The sequence below is a fragment of the Sturnira hondurensis genome, unplaced genomic scaffold, assembly GCF_014824575.4.
Source record: "Sturnira hondurensis isolate 20B ecotype Veracruz unplaced genomic scaffold, ASM1482457v3 Scaffold0018525, whole genome shotgun sequence".
Lineage (NCBI taxonomy): Eukaryota > Metazoa > Chordata > Mammalia > Chiroptera > Phyllostomidae > Sturnira > Sturnira hondurensis.
The window spans coordinates 9,951,503-9,962,785 of NW_028091156.1; positions in this window are offsets into that span (position 1 = coordinate 9,951,503).

An 11,283-nucleotide genomic window follows, 5' to 3' on the forward strand; every position below is an offset into this window, starting at 1 on the left:
CTTGTTTGCTACCCTGGCTCTTTGTTCTCTTAAATGTAAGCAAACCGCCTAATGTATTTCTTACCATCAATCCACTAAAATCCCCAATCTAAGCAATGTTCAAGATATATTGCATTAGAGAAAGTGTGAGGTAAATTGCTGGTGAAGCAAAATGTCAATATGCTCTAGATTATTTTGACCTTAATTCCAATTTATAGCAAAAAAATGGGTTAAGCATGATTAAGTATATTTAAACTGTCCCTTGTATATCAGGTTCATACATGGCATCCATAATTATGCATATATAATTGCCCTCATTCAAATATTTACATTTATTTATTTTAATCCCTGTTATGTCTTTATTTTGGTTTTAGAGCTTTCTCTTTGAAAGTGTCTAAATTTTCTTAAATCCCAAAGAGTGCAAGTATCTCCATGCCTTACTTACTTACTTCATGCCATAAGGCCAATATACTGCTCAATACAATGAGCCAACATATTTGAATCTCAAGAAAGTATGTCAAAAGTTAAAGGGATTTTAAACATCTTTAGTCTAACTCCTTCATTAATGGCATGGTGAAATCATATGCAAACTAGTAACTCAAGGAACTTTAAAAGTAGTTTCCCTACCTTCTTAGCTAGTTTTCACTCTAAATCAATTAAATTCTGTTAGTAGCAGCTGAAACAGGTATTGTTGGAGACTGGAGCCGGGAACACTGGAAGAAGGAGCAGTTCATACAAAGATGTATAAAATGCAATCCTCTTCTTATTCTGTTGATACCCCACACTGCAGAAAGTTATTTGGCTGCTGTGTTTTACCCTTCCCAGTTTCCTCCACCCCCACCCTCAATGATTGGGGAACATTTCATAGCATCATTTTACTTTCTCAGAAAAGAGCCTGTTTGGGGTGTTTTTTTTTTTAATGCATGCATTGGGTTGTTTCTCAGACTTCCCTCCCACCTCTGACCAAACAGCGTTAAACTAGATCATTCCATCTACATGCCAACTATGAATGTGCCATCTCATACTCCATGAGGTCACCCTTATGTTCTACCTTTTAAATTCCCTGCCGATATAAAAAAAAATAAGAGTGTAGCAAGAGGAAGGCCATCATCTCCAAATAAGGTGATTAATGAGACCCTGACTTATGGCTGAAATCACACACACTCACATATTACGAAGGTTATGCAGAGCCAAAAACACTACGTGGTGATGAAAACATAAAAAAAAAATCTCTGCTCCATTGAAGAAAAAAGCTTTCTTAATTAGAAGGAAAGCTATAAGGCTACAACCACTCAGGAGCATTCAATTTTCTGGAGTGGCTGAAGCCATATCAGTTGTCCTCATTCTTTCAGATGCATCAATATTTGAGTATCCCATGCAATCTATTTTTTTAATGGCAAGCTTAAAGATAAATATCAACAATACAATTCATTAGCAGTTATCATCACTACCTGGATTTAAAAAGACAAGATTATAATCATAGATCCCATAATGTGCTCTTATACAATTAAACTTTTGCATTCATCTGAAATACTAAAAAAAATGGAACCATATGAGAAGTTGATATTGGTTATTTTATGTTTTAAGGGTTGACAATAAAAGCCACACTATTCAAAGCCTTTTTGTTGATGAATACAAATTTCTAATTATTAAAGAGAAAGATTCACCGAATATTTAAGAGCCTGTTCTAGGTCTGTTTCATTAAATAGATTATCTCAATAGCAACTGTTATACTGAGATATAACCAAATGTATATATATAACCCTTTGGTTATAAACACTTCATAAGTGAAATAACAGTCTCAAAGAGCTTAATTCATTTCCCACAAGTCACAGAGTACGTGGAAGATTCAGAACTGGAAATCGGTTTCTATGACTCCAAAGCCTGACTGGGTTCCCACTAAACCCTTCCATCAGGTATAAAATACTGTGGGAAGAGCAGCATTCTGGGAGTTTTGGGTGAGGAGCTTTCATGTTGCTGCACCTGTTTCTGCAGGACTAAGGACGTCTTCATGTGCCTACAATGGATTTCGGAGCTTGATCTCTTTCCAAGGACATGCCACCAACTGCCAGCGCCATGATGAAGGACGCATGTCTGTGTTTTTTAATAGTATTGATCCTCGACTCCCTGACTTTGAATCCCCCCCATCTATATGGGTCCCTACATGGAGGAGAAGATCAATGAGAATTTATCCAATGCTTAAAATCAAGTACTTCACCAAACTTTCCCTCTTTAGTGTTCTAACAGACTTATTGTATTTAATTTTCACCCAACATTTAGAAATACTGTTACTAAATGACAACATTTTTCACAATATTTTCAGAATATTTTACATATATTTGGCTTAGTCAATCATGTTAAAGATGATGATCCTTTGCTATTGTATAAGACTTTATATTTTTATAAATACATTATCATCCGCCATACTAATTTAATCCTCTATTTTGTTTCTTTGAAAATGAGAGAAATGAGGTATAAGAAAATTGAAGCACCATTATTCATCACAAAAATAATAATTGAATTCTGTTTATTCACCATATTATATTTTCTAATTTGTGAGAGGAAAAAAGAAATATAATGAAAATATCAAATTATTTGTTATTTTACTAACAAATTATGTAAATGTAATTTTTCATCTGTCATCTTTTGCAAGTAAAATATATTCATAGAACAGCAGAGTGTTTCTAACATTATGACATAAATTATAAAACTATCAATTTACACAACATTTGACTATTCAGGGTTTTCGGAATTAAGATTTTTTTGATAAGAATAATGATTAGTTTCCAAATCATTTGTACTCCCCAAAATCTATTCATGAGTATAGTGACCAAAATATGTTCCGTGGCACAATGACTATATGGATCCATGTATCATCAACTGACATGCATAAATTTGCACAATTTTTGGCATAACCTGCAAAATAATAATTTTGAAGACATTCAAAGTAGTGATTGGCTATACTTCCTTATAATCCTCCCTTGTCTTGGGTATCTGAATTTCAATGGCTACTCAGTGTGGTACACACTAGGAATATCCACCAAAATATCCGCATTTTCATGCCCAGAGCATGAGACCAGGTACCTTGTATGGCCAAAGGGACCCTACAGAGTTCATACTGTTCAGAAGTTTCAGATACAGAGAGTAGCCTAGCTTACGTCTTGCAGGACTTTTGGTTCACACCAAAATGTCCTGGACAATTTGGCCCCATTCCAAATGCCCACTCTTAGAACACATCCTTGGTTTTAATGAGCCCATAATGCTTACTTTTACTTCTGGTTTACAGGAATCATTCCCGAAAACTGCCGTCATGCTTCACTCGTCCAATATTGCATGGTGGCTGAGTTGCCAATAATAATCTTTCTTGCCTCAGTCACTCAGCAAGCCATGGTTCCTGGGCAGAGGTGGATTGGTCAGCGTGGACCAAATGCCTTTGTGGATGTTTGGGGGTGGGACCAAATGTCTGCTAATCAGATTAGCTGTGTCTGCCCAATGCAATCCTACCAGAGGAAAGGACAGAATCAGAGAAAGACATGTTATGACAGAAGCAGACGTAGTAATAGGGGACTGTCAGCCAAGGAAGCTGGAAGAAAAGTGATTCTTGCCTAAAACTCGCAGAAGAAATGAAACTCTGCTGACCCACTTTAGACTTTTGACCTCCAGAATGTAATTGAGTCATTAAATCTGTGTTGTTTCAAGACACCATGTGCTTGTGCTAATGTATAATAGCAGCAAAAGGAAACAAATAGAACTAGTCACACAAAGAGGGCAAGAATCAACAGTACACTCTTCCCTCTTTAGCAACTTATGATTTAACAGCAAACTCTAGCCTCAGGGTCAGTCCCTTTCTCCAGGTATTTTCGTCAAGATGAAACTTGCTTTCCTTAAAAACCAAGTTTATTCGTCCAACTGGGTTCCATAGGGAATGGATAGAAACTGGGGTTGGGTGAACTAAACATAGCACTATAACAAGTTTAAAATCTTATAATATTAAAATAACATTAGCAAGTTAATATTGTTAGTTAATATTATTAAAATTTTAATAATATTAACATAATATTAGTAAGTTAATAATAATATTAACAAGTTAAAATAACAAGTTAAAAAACTTATAATATTACATGGTTATATTCATTTAGATTGTACTACTTAACACAAGTTCACATCTCAGCACCCAACACATGTTGGTTTTGTTGTAACTAACACTGACTTAGATGTAAAGAACTGAATACTGCTCATTACATTTGAATATTACATAGAAACATGTGGTATGAAGGGAAGACACTATGTGCAATGAGATTAAGCACACAAGCCTATGAAAAGTAGAAAAATATTCAAAGCAATTGAAGATTTAAAATTAGACCATAAGAATAAGACTGACAGGGAGTGGGAGGATGTTTATTTTCATGGAAAGACTGATATGAAGCAATTTGATCATTTTTTCCTTGTATTTTGTACAGTATTGCAGTAAAAAAAAAAAAGCTGAACATTTACTTAATTAGGATGCATCATTAATTTCAGTGTCTCATGAACTCCTAAGGCCTTTTGCCCCTTTTAATGAAAATGAAAAGAAACTGAGTTACTTGATTGCCAATTCTCCTGGTATCACTAAATCCCTTTAAATCTCCTGTACTTCCAATTCCAAAGAAATGAATACACTGAACAGGGCAGAAAAACAATCCTTCACATTGATCATGGACTTTGCCTCTGAGGACAAACTAGAAACTTACAGACAAAAGCAATTTTAAAAGACTATATAAATGAATTCATTTCATATTTATGGAAGAAGACCAGGCCTAAAAGTCAATTCTACAAATATTTATTGAGCATTTATTCAACAATCATTTATGAATAGTACTTACATATGAGAAGCAAAGTTCTAAGTGTTATAAGAATATAAAAATAAGTAAGCTACAGTCTTTATGTCCTAGTAAGAGGGTAAGGGAAGTATGCTGATAAATGTAAAGGTCTTTGTGAGTCCATCCTACACTCTATTCACATCATCAGTCACCCTTGTATTAGAAAGAAAACCAAATTTATGGATTGTCATCTGTGGGCCAAGCACTGCTTAGGATAAGACGTCAGATGAATAACCGAAGTCAAGCATCTTACGACAAAGAAAATAATAAACGTAGAGCTGAGGAATTGCTGGTGTCTTAGCCTAGGCATAGATCTCTTTTGAAACACAGCTGGCAAGCTTTACTTATTTATATTATGTAGATGTAGCAGCTTCTGGAAGCAGGTAAGTGTGTCACCTCTAACCTGGGTTTGTTGGCAGGAGGAGTTTGCTTAGCCTTTTCAGGCAATAGCTAGAGCACCCTTGAACTAATAAAAATCTTCCCAGAGAAGTCACACATCTGCTTAAATGGTGCACCATTGTTCCTTTTTTTTTCTTAAATTTATTGAGGTGACATTGGTCAATAAGATTACACAGGTTTCAAGTTCCTGTGAGTTGCAAATGTTTCCCATAAATAAGCAGTAGAAACAACAGTACAGAACATTAGAAACAACAGTACAGAACAATAGAACATGTAACCCATGAGTCCAGTCATCCTCCTGGGTCCCTGATGTGTACCACTGGTCATGAAATACTTCCTATTAGAAGAATGTCACAAAGCATTCTAAGCCGATAAACTCACAAGTGAACTCACCATCGTTTTCCTCAAACCCTACTCCTTTTCCAGTGAATGGTCCCCAATCTCAGTGAATGGTCCCACCATGCATCCAACTGTGTCATCCCTGAATTGACTTTTGCACCCTTCCTCCACATTCGATCACCAGCAATTCCCTAGGACATTGTGAAATCATTCTGACCAACCCTCTCCCACTGTCCCACCCTAACCCTTGCCGCTCTCTTGTNACCGAAGTCAAGCATCTTACGACAAAGAAAATAATAAACGTAGAGCTGAGGAATTGCTGGTGTCTTAGCCTAGGCATAGATCTCTTTTGAAACACAGCTGGCAAGCTTTACTTATTTATATTATGTAGATGTAGCAGCTTCTGGAAGCAGGTTAAGTGTGTCACCTCTAACCTGGGTTTGTTGGCAGGAGGAGTTTGCTTAGCCTTTTCAGGCAATAGCTAGAGCACCCTTGAACTAATAAAAATCTTCCCAGAGAAGTCACACATCTGCTTAAATGGTGCACCATTGTTCCTTTTTTTTTCTTAAATTTATTGAGGTGACATTGGTCAATAAGATTACACAGGTTTCAAGTTCCTGTGAGTTGCAAATATGTTTCCCATAAATAAGCAGTAGAAACAACAGTACAGAACATTAGAAACAACAGTATAGAACAATAGAACGTGTAACCCATGAGTCCAGTCATCCTCCTGGGTCCCTGATGTGTACCACTGGTCATGAAATACTTCCTATTAGAAGAATGTCACAAAGCATTCTAAGCTGATAAACTCACAAGTGAACTCACCATCGTTTTCCTCAAATCCTACTCCTTTTCCAGTGAATGGTCCCCAATCTCAGTGAATGGTCCCACCATCCATCCAACTGTGTCATCCCTGAATTGACTTTTGCACCCTTCCTCCACATTCGATCACCAGCAATTACCTAGGACATTGTGAAATCATTCTGACCAACCCTCTCCCACTGCCCCACCCTAACCCTTGCCGCTCTCTTGTTATTTCTCATTTGGACTATTGAAATCACCTCCTAACTACATCTAACCTGTATTCTCCAGAACACAGTAAGAGATGTATTTTTAAAACTCATATGACAGTGTCACCCCCACCCGTCCCTCCCCTACCCAGTTAAGATTCTTTGACCTTAGAATGGTTCTCCCTGTTCTCAGGATCCATTCACAGTTCCCTGGCTTGGCTTACTAGCTAGTGATCTGGTGTCAACCAAATTCTCCATCTTCAAGTTGCACAAAACCCTTCTTTATCCTCTTCAATCTAGACACTACTTTAAGCCATTCCCTGCTACCTACCACACCACCATGTGCTTCCTGTCTTTTTACTCCTGTTCTGTGTCTGCCTAGAACACATTCCCTTTTCCTCTATACTGGCTCGGCTTCTACTCAACTGACCTACCACAGGCCAGGGAGGCCTTTGCCACCTCTGCCCCAGCAACATCCCCACGACAGGTGGGCTGTGATGCTGCCTAAAGTAATCACTGATAACTCTCTAAGAAAATGAGTTAGGTTTTCAACTCAGTACAAACTTGTCATTACTTAGCTTTCCTTAGATGTCAATTCTCTAATATTAAAGACCAGTGAACCCATGGGAAAGCACGATATCGATTTTGTCAGCCTTCCTGATGTTTTAATAAGAATACTTTGTTGTGAAATAAGAATTAAATGCCCTTCAAATATTTATAAACACTGAGAGGAAAAGAAATGGCAAGGCGCAACACACTATTACGGTTTCGGCAATTCTAAGTGACTGAATTCACAAAAACAAAACAAAACAAAAAAAACCTCGTTTGCTCTAAGTATATGATGTAGCTTATTCTTTTACACATGATGGTGGAGCTGGTTGTTCCGTAAACAAGAGCAATGGGTTCAGTGCACCAGAGTCAGGCCGGGTGGAAGAGTGAGTGCTCAAGGGAAAACTCAGAGGTAAGAGCAGTAGCAGGTGTGTGGGACCCACAGTTGCTCAACACACTCCCAGAACCTAACAGGAAACGCTGTCACACTCCAGGAGAGGGACGCTCATCCTCCTGCCGTGATCCTCTCAGCTGCATGAATGAGTGACAAAGTGGTCCCTCTCAGCAGGGCCAGGCTCAAGACGCAGGAGCGACCTCATGGGCAGGATCCTGGCTCTGGTCCTATCCTGCCAATGCAGTGTTTATGGGTGGGAAGTACAAGCCTTCCTTTGGCAGCCTTGAGGCCCTGGTCTGAGTCCCCTCTCCGCCAGAAATGATGCTTAAATGCTAGCTAGACTGTGACAGCTTCCTCTGGGCTTCTGCCTGAGCTGGCTTCTCTTCTGGGAGGTCAGCTTCTGGGAGATGAGTTTTGGTCAAGTAAACTCTCCCCTATCACTGAACCTGTTACAAACAGTTCGAAGGGATTCTAATGACCGCAGGAATCCTTAAGTTTTTTCAACAGCATTTAAGATGTTAATAGACCTGATGTAGTTCTACTTTCTCTTCAGCTCTCTCCCTGCCATCCGAGTATTTTCCTACACTCGCATGTGCTTTCCTATTATTTATTCTAGGTCCTTGTATGGAAGATCTGAACACAGTTTAAATTCCTCACCGACCTTTTTTTCTCACCCAAAGGGACTTTGCCCTTATTTGTTTTCTTCAGAACCAGACACCTGCAATCTATAAAATAGGCATGTTCACAATTGCCCCAGGAATGTGGAGGTAACATGACCATTTGTCTCAAGAAACATATGCATTTTCCTCTGGATTTGGGGGTCTTGAAATATATAACGATCCTGATTTTATTAATGCTCTAAACTTTCAAATAAAAATCCCTACTCTAGGTGTAGATACTTATACACCATATACATATTTTTCAAAATGAATTATGTACATTTTCTTCCCGAGTATTTTAATTAGGGTTATAATAATTAAATGCATAAAACTAACCTGTTTCAGGAATACTACATTCCCATTAAATCATAAGTAGCAAAGACCACAAAACTTAACATTCTCAATTGTATCTCATCAAATTTGGACACAATTTTTAATGAATGACTTGGAGATGCTATTCTTTGGGAAGTGGTAGAAGATAAAGTTCATGTAAGTCTAAAAATTTAGTAAGAATAATTTTAATTATAAGAAAACCAAAGGTTGCCTGGCAGATCAATATGTAATTCCCTTTAATATAGCTTTAGGATGTTACAGGATTCTAATATAAATTATCTGCATTTCACATAAATGTAAACTAACACCTGAAGTTTATTTGATCCACACATTTGTAAAATGCTTGTTGAAACAAAAAAGGTTTCTACAGAAATTTCAGATTCTGCAAAAATAATATTCTGTTACTACAAACTATAGAATTCAACATCTGGAAATTTTTCTATAAAAGTACTTAGAATCACAATATTATTAAAGCTACTTGTGACTTATTATTGTTGTCACTCTCCTTTCTTGTCTCTTTTAAAAATCATCATTATTAACTCTATTTTTAAAACCTGGTGGTAATTTTATTATTCAAAATCTTAAAGATTTAGATTTATTTCTATACCTCTCATAAAGCTGAGGACACTGACCTTTACATTTTTGGTTACAATCATGAAATTTTTCCTGTTATTGACATTCATGTATTTTCTATTGATCTCTTAAAGCTATAGGAAGCTTACTTGAAAAATATTTCAAAAATATTTTCTTTTTCCTCCCTACAGTGCCTCTCAATTTCTTTGCTCTGTGTTTCATGGAATGTATTCTGATGCATGTTCATGTAACAGAATGTGCCTTACCAATCGCCAGCCCCAGAGTCGCCTGTCACTCTTGATTCTGCTCAATTTAACAGTGGCCCTGAACACAGTCAAGGACAATGTTCTTATCACTTGACTTCACGGGGTAGTGGTGATTTCTCATCTTGCATCTTATTTCTTCAATCATCCTCTTCTGTCCATGTAGCAAAGGCACTTTCTACAATTCCTAATGCGCTGCATGGAGTACGTAATTAATGGCGAGGGCTGGTGGAAGCAACGTGGGGCTCATACCCTCCGCTGAGTCTCCTGAACTCACAGTCTACACAGGTCTGATAGTAATGGGTACACAGGGAAAGTTATACTGAAAAAGAATGAGTTATTAAATCATAATGTGTTTCCTCAGAAATATTCCATGTTCGGTATCACACACTTTTGTTCTTGATGTAGTTTTTGTTGCAGGATGCTGTTTATATTTTGAAAGCAAAAAGACTAGACTTTCCTTTGACAGACAAAGCTTTCAGAATAAATCCATACTAGATATTAACAAATTCAATATATTTAGTACATTGATCTCGTGCAATGCATGCTACAGACTTGGAATAAATATTTTTAAAATGTCCATAGAGAGGCTCAAATTATGCTGGATCGGAAAAAAAAATCAACAGTAAGATAATGTATATTTCCTTCCTTAATAATATATATTGTATGTATATATAATATAGATATATACTGTTCTTTTTGCAAGTTGGCTTTTCAACTAGAATATGTAAGCCATCATTAGTAATGCAGTTTATTCACCCAATTTCTTGTGGTTTGCCTGGACAATTTATATCAAATATTACAATGAACATGATTTTTAACCAATCAATTCAATAATTAAAGGCCCAGAGATATCTGGACTTATGAGGGTTCTAAAGACAGTAGAAAAGGAAATTTCCTCTTTTCTGTTTCCTAACTCTCATCAATTCAATCAGTGTTGAGTTTATTGACTTCAGTACAGCTTATTTTCAACAATTAAATTGGAAGGACCTGACGTCTGACAGTTATTTTTGAGCCGTGGCATTGATGAAGCGGAAAGGACAGAGTGCAAGGATCGGAGTGCAGGGACCCCGTAAATCAGCTGTGTGACCTGGTCCTCAACACTGGATGCTCTGTGCTCGGTGCCAAGGGACGAACAACTGACACAATGACAACTGATGGATATAACAGATCTCCCTAAGGCTTATTCATGGTTGACTGTGAAAATCACCTGGAGCATCACGATAGGACAGATCCTCTGAGGAACTCTCCCACTCCACAACAACCAGACCCAGATTGGACGTAATTTTCATGTCCTGATGCAGGTAGGAGAGGTCTCTAAAGAGCTGTGTATTAGTGAGATAATCAGAGAACCTGCTTATATTAAATACATGTTTTATATATGTGTGTATACACATACACACCTATGTACCATCATTAGCAAGCTCACTGAACAAATTCAAATTATTTCCTCCCAGTGCTGATGTCCGTGCCTAATACTGTGACATACTTCTGATTATTATTCTGGCTCCTTATTCTCTGCATATTTCCAAGCCAGCTTCAGACACACACTTGGGATTTTGCTTTGGAGCCTCTTAGGCAACAACACAATCAGAACATTGCTCTCCCTGAATCCTTGTCAGATTCCCCTGTTCCCTGGAGTGCTACCTCAAGTCCTTAAAGATGTTCAGGGCCATGTCTGTGATCATCACTGTCCCTTCAAAGTGCATGGCTTTCACGTGGTCACGGTTGTCCTCAGGTTGTTCACATCCGCTGTGTTTTATATAAGCACTAACGCAGAATATATGCCACCCACACAATACTGCAGAAACTACTAATAATGCCCTTCCTGTTTTGTGTGATAATGAGAAGCTCTGAAAATTCAGCAAAAACATGGACCCTAGTATTTTCTTCAGTTCTCAAAGCTATCTAGAGGTACGTAGAATT